At 34.1% G+C, this 13,856-nt stretch overlaps 1 protein-coding gene across 1 annotated transcript in view; it reads left to right on the top strand.

Annotated features, from left to right (window-relative positions):
* The window catches only part of LOC135842512 (repulsive guidance molecule A-like), a 214,983-nt gene that overhangs the window by 27,123 nt on the left and 174,004 nt on the right, over positions 1-13,856 (top strand). The window lies entirely within an intron of this gene.

The following is a 13,856-nucleotide window of genomic DNA, read 5'->3' as shown; positions in this document are numbered from 1 at the left end:
TGAGATCGAACTGGGTGAATGGGGTTTCATTGATGGTAAAGTTGAATTAAGGACTACTTAAGTGTGAAATTTTCAGTAAACGATATCATTTTTTTCTTCAAAAACAATCTTAGAAAAAGAATTATGCCCCTTCAATTCAAATTCTGCCATTAGAATTCGGCTGGAAGTTGAATCCCCAATAATTTCTCCCAAATTTCAAGATGAATTTAGGCACAAATCAATTTTTAAAAAAATGAGGTCCCATTTCTTTGAGCTTTTTCGTTTGTTCCACTTTTTTGAGTATTTTTTCATTTTTGTTTCATTTTCTTACAATTTTTAGCTAAGAAATTGGTAGGTAATCAAGACTCGTAGTTTTTTTGTGTCTTGCTTTTTTCAGTTCATATTTAATTTCTTCTGGGCTTGGAGTGACTTTTTATTGTGATATCTATTTTTTAATACTTGAAGTACAATTTTTTTATTTTTTCCATTTTAAAAAACAATAATTTCAGAAAATAGTGAAACCCTCATAACTAAAATTTCTGCTGCCCGAATTGGTTTTTCGATTTTTTTTAAATGAATTTTTTATAATCCGAAATTGATTATTTTCAGCGATTTATGTTTTTAAAAAAAGTACATTTATGCAGCGAAAATGACGAAAACTAGCATTGAAATTAAATATCAACCTAGTTTTGCCATTTCCTGTCATTTTCTGGAACCTCCAGCAAAATTTTCTATTTCTCCAGAAAACTATGAAAATTAATTTGGGTTGCTAAAAATCGAAGTGTAAGAATAGCATATTTTTTACTAGACTTGTTACAAATATCGTAAATGATCGTAAGGTCGAGCAAAGTTAAGTACATAGGTAAATAAAATCATTTTTAAAAAAAATTAAAAGAAATCAAAAATTATTTTTTATTGTGGATTTTTTTTTTGATTTTTTTACAAAAACTTATCACCTGAAATCCACCCCCCCCCCCTTCGGGAATCAAATCTCTCGATTTTGGGCCATTCTGGAGCATCCAATGTAATTTTCGAGTTCTCGAGAATTTTCAAATTTTCCTAGAAGGATTGGAAATTTTTTGTAATAGGACTTTACATGAATATTATTTTGACGTACTTGATGCCCCCTGCCCCTGAAAACTATTTTTAAAATTTTTTTGTAAATTACAACAAAGTTAAGCACTTGAGATTTTCTTTCAGCAATACAATAAGTTCTCAATTTTTTGTAGTAAATTTCAATGAAATTGCATGTTCCACATCCAGTAGGCCTACTTGGCATACATTTGTCTCATGCTTTTGCTACTTTTGGGAAATGAATTTATGAAATATGCAAAAAAAAAAAAAAAAAAAAAAAACGCTCCCTGAATTGAAAACGGAGCACTGTAGCCCGTATTTTACCTCAACTTTTTCCTATTTATGTCCTTCAAAAAATGTGATATGGTTCATCAAAGATCTGCTTTAATTATCAGTTTTGTGGAATTTGATTTATCCAGTTGAGTGTTTTCTTTGCTTTGTTTTAATTTACAAACAAATGTTTAAAAAATGGCATATCAGTTGCAATAGTTTTCAGGGGCAGTAGACTGCTACATAGCGGCAACTTAGCAACCAGCAACTAGCAACTCTCAGGACAGTGGCACGAAAATGATAAGAAGTTGCTTGGTTATTGGCTGGAATGAGCAACCAAATCAAAATGTTTTGATTTGGTTGCCAAGTTGCCGGCTGCAAGTTTCTATGTAGCAGTGCACGCAGGGGCAGGGGGCATACCGATGTATTTTTTTTCTCACACGGGATATTGTAACACATCAAGCTCTAAACAAGGCTAGAGTGACTCTTCTGCATGACTTCTAACAATGTGCAATCAGATGAGCCACTCTGGCTATATCATCCAGGGTGTCTGCTGGCTGAAAAAACTACGAATTTATTAAAAAAATTTTAAAAAAACTTCCAAAATGTAGGTACAAAATTTTAGAAGGATTTTCAAAATCAAATCAAATGAAGAAAAACAGTGTTTGAAAATTTTTTGCACATTGTCCTGTTTTTATAGTTTATATCATATGTATAGAAAGATAATAATAAGTAACAATCATACTAATTTTATTTCCTTCATCTAGCACATTTAAAATCTACAAATTTTCCCTGGCCTATGCGCAATATTGCGCGAGTGGCACGCAGGGCTCCAGTGAACAGTTATAGAATTCAAAAAACATAAAAAATTAATAAACAAACCAAATAAAATTAAACAAACAAAAGAACAAAGTGTAGAAAGCAAAAACAAAAAGCAAAAACGATTATAGACATGTTACAAACTGCTTAATTAAAACAACCAACAACAGAAACAAAAAATGAAAATAAGCATAAGAGATCTGAAATACATATTTTTATAATAAATCAGACTGTACTGAACAGGTAATTTTTACTAGGGAGCAGTAAATACTGTTTGCTATTATTAATCGAACAAATAAAGAGTAAGACATTACATCCAATCAACCACAACAGTAATAGATGACAAAATGAAAGGTAGACAAATAGACCACAGGGTACTACAAGTACGTATAATATAAATAATCAAAGCCTAGATTTTGAGAGAAACCTAAACCTTTAGCTAGAGCAAAGGTATAGTTCAGTTTTTAGGGATAAGACGTATTTCCAGCCAGCCACTCATTGAGTTCTGCACGGGACTTAATGCAGCGCATTCGGACTGGACACTCACATAGAGGGTGCAAGTGAGCTGGCAAATGTTTACATTTTTCAAACTGGGCTTTTCTTATCAGCGTTTACAAAAGCATTAATTTCAAGGGTTAAAACTGAAAAAATAATTTGATGTACATCATTTTTAGGGTTTCCCCCACCATGGGGAACCCTATTAAAATCGCTATGGAGAATTCAGCGCCCCATGTTATTTAGAAAGGTGTCTGATGTGATGCGTATTACGCTACCCATAAGACACCTTTTTACGTGCTTAGTGTTTTTCAGTTTCTTCAACAACACTAGTTGCTACGCATTTTCCAGGGCTTCAAACCCGTACCCGTACCGGTACCCAAATACCCGAACGAAAATCCAACAATTTCTGTACCCGAACCCGTACCCGAAAAATGAAATGAGGAATACCCGAACCTGTACCCGTACCTGATAGAGACTATTTTGAGCCCAAATACCCGAAAATACCCGATAGATCGGGTACAGTTCGGGTATTTCACCTAAAATACCCGAACCCGTACCTGTACCCGAACGTTTAAATTTTTTATACCCGTACCTGATACCCGTACCCGATTCTCTGAGAAATAAATCTGTACCCGTACCCGATACCCGTACCCAAAAACGTTCTGGTTTGAAGCCCTGGCATTTTCAACTTCGTTTTTATCAGCCAACAATTATTACTAGAGATGTGCACTTTTCAGAAAAGTGATTTTGGTGAAATGAAAAGTGAAAAGTTCATTGAAAAGTGTGAAAAGTTGTGAAAAGTGTGAAAAGTAAATCGTGTGAGTCTCAATTTAAAGCTCTTTGTAAAAGCTTCAAATTGATGTTTTTTTGCCTATCTAAAACACACAAAAAAACAAAATCGTATTATTTCACCTACTTGATCGAAAAGTGGTAATTTTGAGCCTTTCTAGAGCCTCTAAGATTTTTGGGTTTTTCTGTTTTGAAAAAAATGTTGTCAAAAATATTAAAATTCAATCCATGGGTGCTGAATTGCGAAGGTGGAGGAGTGGAGAGAGTGAAACTTGATATTTGACTTCATCAATGAGGTCAGTGTTCTCTGATGAGTAAATTGATTAGTCACTCGTTTTTTTTTTGTTTTTTTTTTTTTTAGTGAAAACTGGAAAGTGAAATGAAAAGTAGGAACTTTTCTTTTCAACTTTTCATTGAAAGAAAAGTACTTTTCACTTTTCAGACTGCACATCTCTAATTATTACTGTTTATGCAATAAATTTTTCTATTAGCCGCACATTCCAATTCTACTTTAAATTTTTTTTTTTTATTTCAAATTAAATATTGAAAGATGAAAGTGTTTACAATGAAGGATTTCAAAAATTTGTAAATACCTAAATGGAAATTTAAGTTGTAGATGATGAATGGCATTTTCAAACTAACAGCTTTTCAAAATTAGTAGGTCCGCTGTTGACGCTCTGTTGTTACCAAAAATGTGTTTTTCAGTTTTGCTGAAAATTTAGAGGGCTTGAATGAACCTAATATAATGTCTATGTGTAATATAAAAAAGAATCACCAGATCGTCATTTCATTACTATAAGTATGAAGTAGAACAAACATAATCCAATTCCCAAGCTTACATGAATGTAATTCCCAAATAATCACTTTTGTTTGATCATATGAAAATTAAAAAAGAGAAATTCTTTATCCAAAAATGGGGAACCCTGTTGCCAGGTCCCGAGGACCTCGCTTGTTATTATTATTATTGCATATTAATCATAACCAAATCATATTTTCATTTTAAACTCGTAAATCCAACATTTTGGTAAAATATGATTGATAAGAAAGGGTCAAGAAAAGCCCCATCTGAAGAAGCTGAACAATGGGCACACTAGCACCCCCTTCATGAGTGCCCGGACCAAATGGCTCTGTTGAAAATGCTGGGCAATTTCCCAGGGGCCTGCATGCCAAGCCAGACTGAACCTGCCTGAAACCTGGAGTTTTTGCCACCAAATTCCCAGTACTTCTATCCCTCTCACTAACATACACTCCAAATTTCCCTCTGTTTCTTTGTACATAATCCACAGCTCGCAGTTGATAAAGTTTCTGGACCGGCAGGATTTTTAATTTGACAAAAGCCTCCTTAGTACTGATCCCCTTTTTTCAGCCCCATAATACTTTGTATTGCCCATTTTTGTAGTATGTGTAAAGGCTTTATGTGGATTTCAGCTGCTCCCCCCCCCCCAGATTATCACAAAATTTTGTGTTTTTGATTTGGTGGACACCCTGTAATCAGTCTTTCTCTCTTATTCTTTCTGTTAGGTGCCAATAATTGGCTTTCCAGTTGCAAACTTTGAACTTTGAAGATCAAGTTTAAGCTTTTCTGTTCGTCCTTTTTTTTTGAAGTGTTTAAAATTTACGAATTAAGCATCACTTCAATTTGCAGAGTAAGTAACTGGAATCTATTCATGAATTTGAAAAAATAAAATTGAAAAATAGGTAAGTATTGAAAAATAATTACAAGTTCCCATTGACAATTGTGATAACACAAGATGTTCGTGTAAAAAATCAGAAGCTTTTTTCTGTGCACTCATAAATTTTTCTGGGTGTTAAAAGGTTACAGAATGGAGATTGAAAAAATGTCATATGGGTGCTGAAAACATGTGTTGCTTTCTACAAGCCGATAGAATTCGGTTCTTACATAATAGTTTACCTCTCACAATTTTTCTTCTGTCTGCCGAAAATGTCGAATAATACCCAAGTCGTCGGCGTATAGATCAAGGTGTCACGTGGTGGCTGGCTTTCCATAGGGTTTCGAAGGTGCCTTAAAGTCGCAACTTGCAACCACATCTACCGAGGTGAAATGACGTGAAGTTTTCAATTACACGTTGAGCTAGATTTTTGTTTTATTTTTTTGAGGTAAATAGTATCTAATGAGACGATGACGATGGCGACGACGACGCCGCCGACGACTAAATTATCAATATTCAATACGAGAGTATTATTTTTCAATGAAACCATACCTAGGATTACTCGTCTGGTACTCACTGTTGTTGTAAGCTTATTGTAATATGAGATTTGATAACACTCTCGACTCTGAGACATAATTACTGCGGACAGAAAATGGTGCTAGGTGTCGCCCTGGCACCGAACTGAACCACGATACCGATACCGGACCCATTGACCCCCGACATCAGGGTACCAAATCATTGTATGTAGGTAAAGGTATAGGTATTAGAGGTACGAGTACATAGACTGTTTTACCATAGACCATAGGAAACCGCATAATATACGCTACATTACAGATTACATTCTATACACTATGTATGTATTGTATAATGCCATAAAATTGAATTATTTTATCTGATCCGACTGCAGCAGTACACAGCGAAAAACACGTGTACTGGCGTATTTCTTTTTCTCGCTGCTCTGTCACCCTGCGCTCGCTGCAGTCGACCAGATGGTGTTAGCAAACTTGTCGACCTCCCCTATTCATCTCCTGTCCTCGGTACATGTGTCTAATCGCGTAATGTATGAATTATTTTCCGTATGTATTAATACGAGATTTACATACATTTTTACGCCAATATACGAGTACGAGTGTATTGCGATTGTGTGTATTTTAATCAGCTATGGCAGCAGCGGTAGTTCGACTGTATAAGGCGTAAAATCGCAGGTTTTTTTCCCGATACGATACACACTGCACAGTGCACAGTGCACAGTATGTATGGGAGTGATAATGAAAAGTGTTGTCGTACCCAGCACCGAGGTTGGAATTTTTCCGCCAGTTAATTTTTAGTACATAATTATGAAAGTTACACGCGAGTGACCTCTGCCGAGTGCTGCGCGCCAGGAATTTATTACTATCAAATATAAAATAATTATTTCGCATGTAACTAGTACATAATAATATCGAGCTACGTGCGCTAATTTTAAGTAGCAGTACCTGTACAGTACATATAGGTACAGGTAGCATATTATAAAAGGGAAAAAGAGAGAAAGATGATGGAAGAATAAATGGAGAACGGAGAGTGAAGAGAGTGATTTATTAGACTATTATGCTCGCTGGATGAATATACAAGGTATTAACATAAATAAAAGATGATATTATTCGGTCGTCGAGTCGTTTGTTTTTATGACCAATTGTGTCGAGGTCGCGTGCCCGTCATGTGCGAGTCGACAATGTGGTCGAATTTGGTCGCGAAAGCGAATAAAGGACTGAAGGGGTGAGGTCCTCGAGTTGTTTGGAAATTTTGAGGTATTGTTTTTGTTCTGGTTAATTTAGTGTGCTGTTATTGTTGTTTATTAAACGACGATTAAGGTGATTTTTATGACGGATGTCCGGCGAGTTTTTATCAAGTTGAGATTTTTTTCAAGAGCTTGATAAAGCGTCGTTTGTGTCAGTAGAATGTATCCTGGGAATATACATATTTTTGTTGTGTTTTGGTTTTATAGTTTATCTCTGTTTTCCTGTTGTTTCTGTGTAGTTTTATGAGAGGAATATTTTATGATTTTTTTTTTGTTTGTCCTGGTTTGAGCTCAAGAAATTCAATTTTTACGCCGTTTTCCAAATGTACTGACGACGACGAGATTATAGGAGCAAATTCAACTGGTAGCGAATAAAAGTGCTGATCTTTTGAATTGTGATGGAAATGAAGGCGAGCCCCTCAATAAATGAATGAATGAATAACTGATAGATGAATGAACGAGTAGTTACTCTGAATGATTTAATTGTAGTATTCTTTGCATTCAAAGGCAAATCGCCGAACTTGTGTGCAGCCAACAATGGACGTATAGCTACTTTTTTTTGATAAAAAGCGAAGAAACGAATCGCAGCGAGTGATACTATCGAATGTATTTTTTCCTTGTTCACTTTTTATTACCATTTTCCGGCGTTTTGTTGGGTGTGTTTTTTTTACTCGGTTGATTTCGTTTTTTTTTCTGTTTTTGAAAATACAACTCGTAGATTGATACGAATGATACGATGAGAAAAAAAAAGAATTATTTGGATGTGTCCAGGGTTTTGGTGAAGTAGAGGGGAACAGAGGAATTCGATGAAAAATACTTTTTGAAAAAGACAATTATTATGACGTTCAAAAGATTCGCTGAAGTTGGGTTGGGCAAGGAAATGCTTTTTCCTCTCTTTGGAGTTTGAAATTTTGCATGGAAAATTTGTAAAAGGTTTCATTTTTTCATTTTTATTGACGGATCTATTTTCGAAAAAATTGGAATAAATTTGAGTATTTAGATGGAAAAATTGCTAGAAATTTCTGTTTTTATTTGAGAAATGGAGAAAAACAGATTTTGACTTTTGAGTTAAAAATAATAATTTTTACGATTGATCCAGCTTCCAAATTCTATCTTTGATGTAGGTACCTAAATTACGATTTGGTTCTCTTTTTTCTAAATTTTTCAATAAATTTTCTCATATTGTTCACGAATTAATCTGTTTTATCCTTGAAAAATCTAATTTAGACCTTTCTCCTTTTTTTTAGGACATTTTTCAAACCCCTGCATTGTACAAAAGTCTCGCCTTTTTTGTCAAAAATTGCCAAAGATCGTCATTATTTTAATATTTTTCAAAAAAAAAGTCATGTATGTTGCCAAATAAATGTTTTTAAAAATCTCACTTTTTTGACAAAAATTGCGAAAAAATATCACTTTTTGCCATTAATTTTCAAATAGTCTAGCTTTTCGCAGAAGATTTGCAAAAATTCGTTATTTACTAAATTGTTAAAAAATCTTACTTTTTCCCTATAAATGCCAAAAATTGCTTGAAAGTTTTACTTTTTTGATAAAAATTGATAAAACTGATTGCTTTTTACTTAATTGCTGAAAAATCGTACTTTTCCCAAAAAATGCCAAAAATTGCTAAAAAGTCTTGCTTTTTACTAAATTGCTGAAATTGCTAAAAAATCTTACTTTTTCCCTAAAAATGCCAAAAAATGCTTCAAAGTTTCACCTTTTTTGCTAAAAATTGATAAAAACTCTTGTTTTCTGCTAAATTGCAAAAAATTTTGCTTTTTATCAGAAAAAATGCCAAAAATTGCCAGAAAGTTTCACTTTTTCGATAAAAATTGCTGAAAAGTTTTATTTTTTTGTCGAAAATAGTTAAAAACAATTTACTTATTGTACAAAAAAAAATTCCAAAAGCTTCATTTTTTCCAAAAACTGCTTGAAAGTCTGGCTTTTTGACGAAATTGTCAGAATGTTGCCTTCTTGTCAAAAATTGCCAAAGAGTTTTAATTTTTCCCTAAAAATGCCAAAAATTGCCAAAAAGTCTCACTTTTTTGTCAAAAATTGCTGAAAAGTTTTATTTTTTTGCCAAAAATTGTTTAGAAATGCCGATTTATTGCAAAAAAAATTCCAAAAACTCTGATTATTTCAAAGTTTGCTTAAGAGACTGGCTTTTTTTACCAAAGTTGTCAAAAATGTTGCTTTCTTGTCAAAAATTGCAAAAAAAGTTCATTTTTATGTTAAAATTGCCAAAATGTCTTGCTTTACTTGATTACCAAAAAGTTGCAAAGTAATATTTTACTTTTCATTTTTTTGCCAGTAATTGTCAAAAAGTTCTTTTTTTAGCTTTTTAAACCAAATATTGCGGCTTTTTTGTGATTTTTTTTCCTGTATTAAAATGTTTTGCTCACGTTTTGTAACTTTTTTGATTACTTTTTGGTCACTTTTTTGAACTTTTGTGGTTACTTGAGTTACTTTTTTGGAAAAAAATTGATTATGAACACTTTAATTATCAAAAATATTTTTATTGTGCTTCTTTATCAAGTGCGTCGATTCAAAATTTTTTCCATAATCGTCAATGAAGTCGAACAAAACATGTTACGAGGAGGAAAACCCTCAAACAAACGTTGCGAAAAATTGACTTTGGGCTATGTCAATCCTCTTCTTTTTCCAATAGAGTCAAAATTCAAACAAAATGGTCCCAATAGTGCCACTTATCGATGGATTATCTGCTCCCCAGCATCCTTCTCTCTGGTCAAAATTCGAAAAAAGAAACCAAAGATGACGTTTAATAAATAAATTACAAATTTTTTTTCGGCGTTATTGAGAACACGATAAATTAATAATTAATCGATGTCTTATTTTTCTGTGACCATTTGTGGGAGCTTGACTCTCTTTGGAAGGGGAAGGAAGAGTTTTGGTACTTCAGGGGGGATCTGTTCGGTCCAGTGGACAAAAAAAATATATTTTAGATTTTGACGAAAATTGGTATGAAAGTTTACTTCGAGTGAGCTCTTTAAATAATGGTGTATGAATTTTGATAATTTTAATTGAAATGATTGAGAAGTGAGGTAAAAATGGAGTATTCCAATCTGTATAGTACTAAATGATGCGAGTCAAGTGCGAAAAGAAAACCGTAACTGCCTTTTACTTCTCTATAGCTGAGCTTAGACCTACCTACTCTTAATTGCAGTCATTCCAACTGCTTCAATTTAAACGAGGAAATCACAGTGTAATATAAGTTGAACATTGGTACTTACTGACGATTCGAGCTGGGTGAACCATGTGCCCTTTTGATACCTGTGGTTACGCGGAAACAACAGCAGCTTTGGAAACCCTACCGAGCCAGCAACAACGCTGAGGAGCGGCAGGACTTGAGACGATTGCTGCTACCGCATCAGGTAGCTAAGCCCTTTGCACGCGATATCGAGAAAAGGCCTGCCTGGAATTCCTCGAATTTTTCGCCTATTGGTAGACTTAGACGAGGATACGAAGCATTGTGCACTAGACTGCCAGACTGACTGTATTCTTATATCAACTAGTTATTCAAATTAGTATATTGACCTATTCTCTTTTTTTGCTCATTTTACGCGATTGAATTTCTTAGAAATGCGCTGAAATTTGATTCTGTTATGGGTTTTGGTTTCGGTGGTCGAACTCGAATTATGCGCAATATACGTAGACTGTATTCTTATTTATTTACTGGGAAATCATTACAGGGTGTAATTAAACATGACAGCGCTTTATGGTAATTACGTTTGGAAACGACGAGATGATAATTTTATGTAAGAAAATTGAAAAAATATACAATTTCGCATCATCGCGTTCGTCTTGTTGTAGGTCTACCCTAGGTAGGTACCTAGTTGATCAATTTACTATACACAACATGCCATATACGGAATGATGAATTGGTTCTTAGCTCGGTTTAAATGAAGTGTCATTTTAACACCTCGGAAATTAGTTTTTACTCATTTTGTTCGCCGAATAAACACAACGAACGTTTTAATTTCGTTTACGGCGGTGGTCTTCTCGGAATATTGGTAAAATATGTTTCCACGAGAACGAGGAGGAGGAGTGAGAGAGGTGACCGGAGGAAAATAAATTAAAATTATTCCAACTTATAATAATATTAAATCAGTTTAGCGAGAATATATGAATATATGTGGTGTCGGTGGCGGCAAAAGTACCTGCAGAAGGAGGTTGTGAGAAATTAGAATAAATGAGTAGAGATGGGAGGTGAAGATGAGGAGCTCCGAGTGAGAAAAAAATTTAATTGTAGTCAATGAGTCGAACGATTGGCTGGAAGTAATTTTAATTTATATTCGAAGGGAAAACGTTGTTGTTAAATAACGTATGTAGCTGGCTCGGGCCACGATCCACGATCCACGACCAGCCAGAGCTGAAAAGAGAGGAGAAAAATAATAATAAAAAAAAAAAGGAGAGAAAAGAAATAAAATACCTGTCAAAATGAATTTGTAATAGAAGGTGTGCCGACGCGCAGAGTTGAAGAAGTAACGCCTATTAATTCAAAAAGGTTTTAAGATTAGATCGAGTATCTCTCTCTCGGTTGCTGCGGCCAACAACACACACACAGTCACACACACAGATGCAAACGGGCCTTCTACTTCTTCTTCCAAAAAAGAAAAAAACCGAACTGGACCTACGAGTAACCGGATTCAATAGCGTAGGATGATAGAAAAAAAGAAAGAGACATGAGTTTATCCGCGAAGCTGGCACTGAAGAGGTATTGCATGATGAACGAGTGTACGAGTTACGAGTATATTGTGTATGCAGTGTTACTCTTCTTCGGATGCGATGTTCGGAAATTTGTCGTTAGATTTTATTATTTTTTTGCCTTTTGCATTCTCTGGTTGTGGTTCGTCGTAAAAATCTTTACGTGGGTTTTTTTCTTTTCTTTATCGACCAGATACCGTGTCGAATTCGTTGTTCACACCTGGGTTCGGAGATAAATTAGTCGCGAATTCCGCAATAGGTTGATTTTCGGTTTTTCTTTGTCGCTGAATTTTTTTTTCCTTCGGAGAAAAATCAGTGGAGTTGGAGTTGACTCATTGGTATAGGAATAGGTAGTCGAGGAAATTGATTTTTCACGATTGAGGTCCTCCGAAGTAAGGTACCTTGAAATGTCAGGTGTTATGCAACTAGGTGTCTAGATGCAGCTGTCCAGTCGTTGAAGAAATGTAGTGCTAATTGTAAGATGAGTTTGCAGAATATATGTAAAAAAAATGAGGAAAAATTCAGAAACTGGTTTTGAAATTTCAGAGTTACAAAAATTTGAGTTTCATTTCAATCGATATCATAATATTATGTAATGTAGAAAGGCTTGCAGATGTTTACTTATTCTGATTACTGCAGCTTATTTGGTTTTGTGGTTCAACATAGGTTGGCCTCCATTTGTATTGATTATTTCTTTCTGTGGATTTAATCGACAGAAGGAGCTACCGAAAATACAAGTAGGTACACCGCTAGGAAAAATGTCAGAAACTGTATTTCGTATCTTAATTTTCTTGCAATTTTTTGAAAATTTAAAGGCTTGTTTTCAAAAAAAAAACAAAATGAAAATTAGTTTCGGATTGAGGTAGAAAACTGGAATTTGGCTTATACTGTATTTTTGACCTCTTCAAATTGATTGAAGATGATTTTATGTTGTTCTGGAGCCTTCATCTGAGTTTTGGATTTGCAGTTTCCTGAAAAATGTCATCAAAATCTTATGTACGTAGACTTGATCTGACAGAAACCGAATCTGACTATTTTTGCTCAATCTATCGAAGATGTTCTGCATCCTTTGACTTCGTTGATGCCGAATTTCTCTTCGAGCTTTTACTGAGAAATTGAAGGAACTTGATGAAAGTCCTCAAAATTGCTTGTACTGAGAAATTGAGGGAATTTGATGAAAGTCCTCAAAATTGCTCGAACCCGTCAGCAATACTTAAAAGAAGGTCGATCTGAGTTTTGGATTTGCAGTTTCCTGAAAAATGTCATCAAAATCTTATACGTAGACTTGATCTGACAGAAACCGAATCTGACTATTTTTGCTCAATCTATCGAAGATGTTCTGCATCCTTTGACTTCGTTGATGCCGAATTTCTCTTCGAGCTTTTACTGAGAAATTGAAGGTATTTGATGAAAGTCCTCAAAATTGCTCGAACCTGTCAGCAATACTTAAATTTATAAGGTCGGAAATAAGATATATAAGTGAAATTTCAGGTTTTTTTAAAAATTTTTATTGAAGTTTGATTTTTTTGTAATAAATGAGCTGAAATTGAAATTTTTGAAAATTCATCAAAAACCAAAGAGTAAAATAAATTTATTTTTTGAATTTTTGCTTCGTGGTGTATTTTTGGATGCTCTTTCAATTTTTTTCCAACCTCAACCCGGAAGTTTTTCTGTATAAGTGAATTGGGTCCGAAATAACTGGGGGGGGGGGGTTAATTGGGCTACACGCTTTATTTTACCAAGAAATCCTATTTTCGGGACTCTTTTTTCGAATTATTTATTTGGAAGGCCTAATTGTTTAGGACTACCTGTCTCCTGTCATGAAAAATGAAGAGAATTTTTTCAAGCCTGAACATTTTTTGAATCCATTGAGATTTTTCTACTGGTTTTGGTCAATTTTTGTGATACCTTCTTAATCGTTTACTTGAAAAACTGAAGCTTGAATTTTTTAAAATAATTTTTTGTCTCAAGAAAGAACAAAATTTTAATAAAATATTTTTAAACTTCGAATTTTCAAGAATTCAAGGTTCCGAACAATCTTGCTTTTTGTCCTAATGATGGTCTGTGTGCTTTCCTGCCATAGTGTTTTTGTTCTGCCTTTTTTTTCTTCTTCAAAATTGCAGAAAGATTTAGATTTTTTTATGAAACTGGGAAATTTTTCATTCTACTTGTCTTGTTTCAAAACTTTAAAATTATTATCATTTCTTTCATTTTTTTTTTGTTTTAATTGGAAATTGAAAAATTTTGCCACCCAGCCT

Source organism: Planococcus citri, chromosome 4 (genome assembly GCF_950023065.1).
Source record: "Planococcus citri chromosome 4, ihPlaCitr1.1, whole genome shotgun sequence".
NCBI classification, from domain to species: Eukaryota; Metazoa; Arthropoda; class Insecta; order Hemiptera; family Pseudococcidae; genus Planococcus; species Planococcus citri.
The sequence above is the reverse complement of the archived record's forward strand: the minus strand, read 5'-3'. Positions and strand labels throughout refer to the sequence as shown.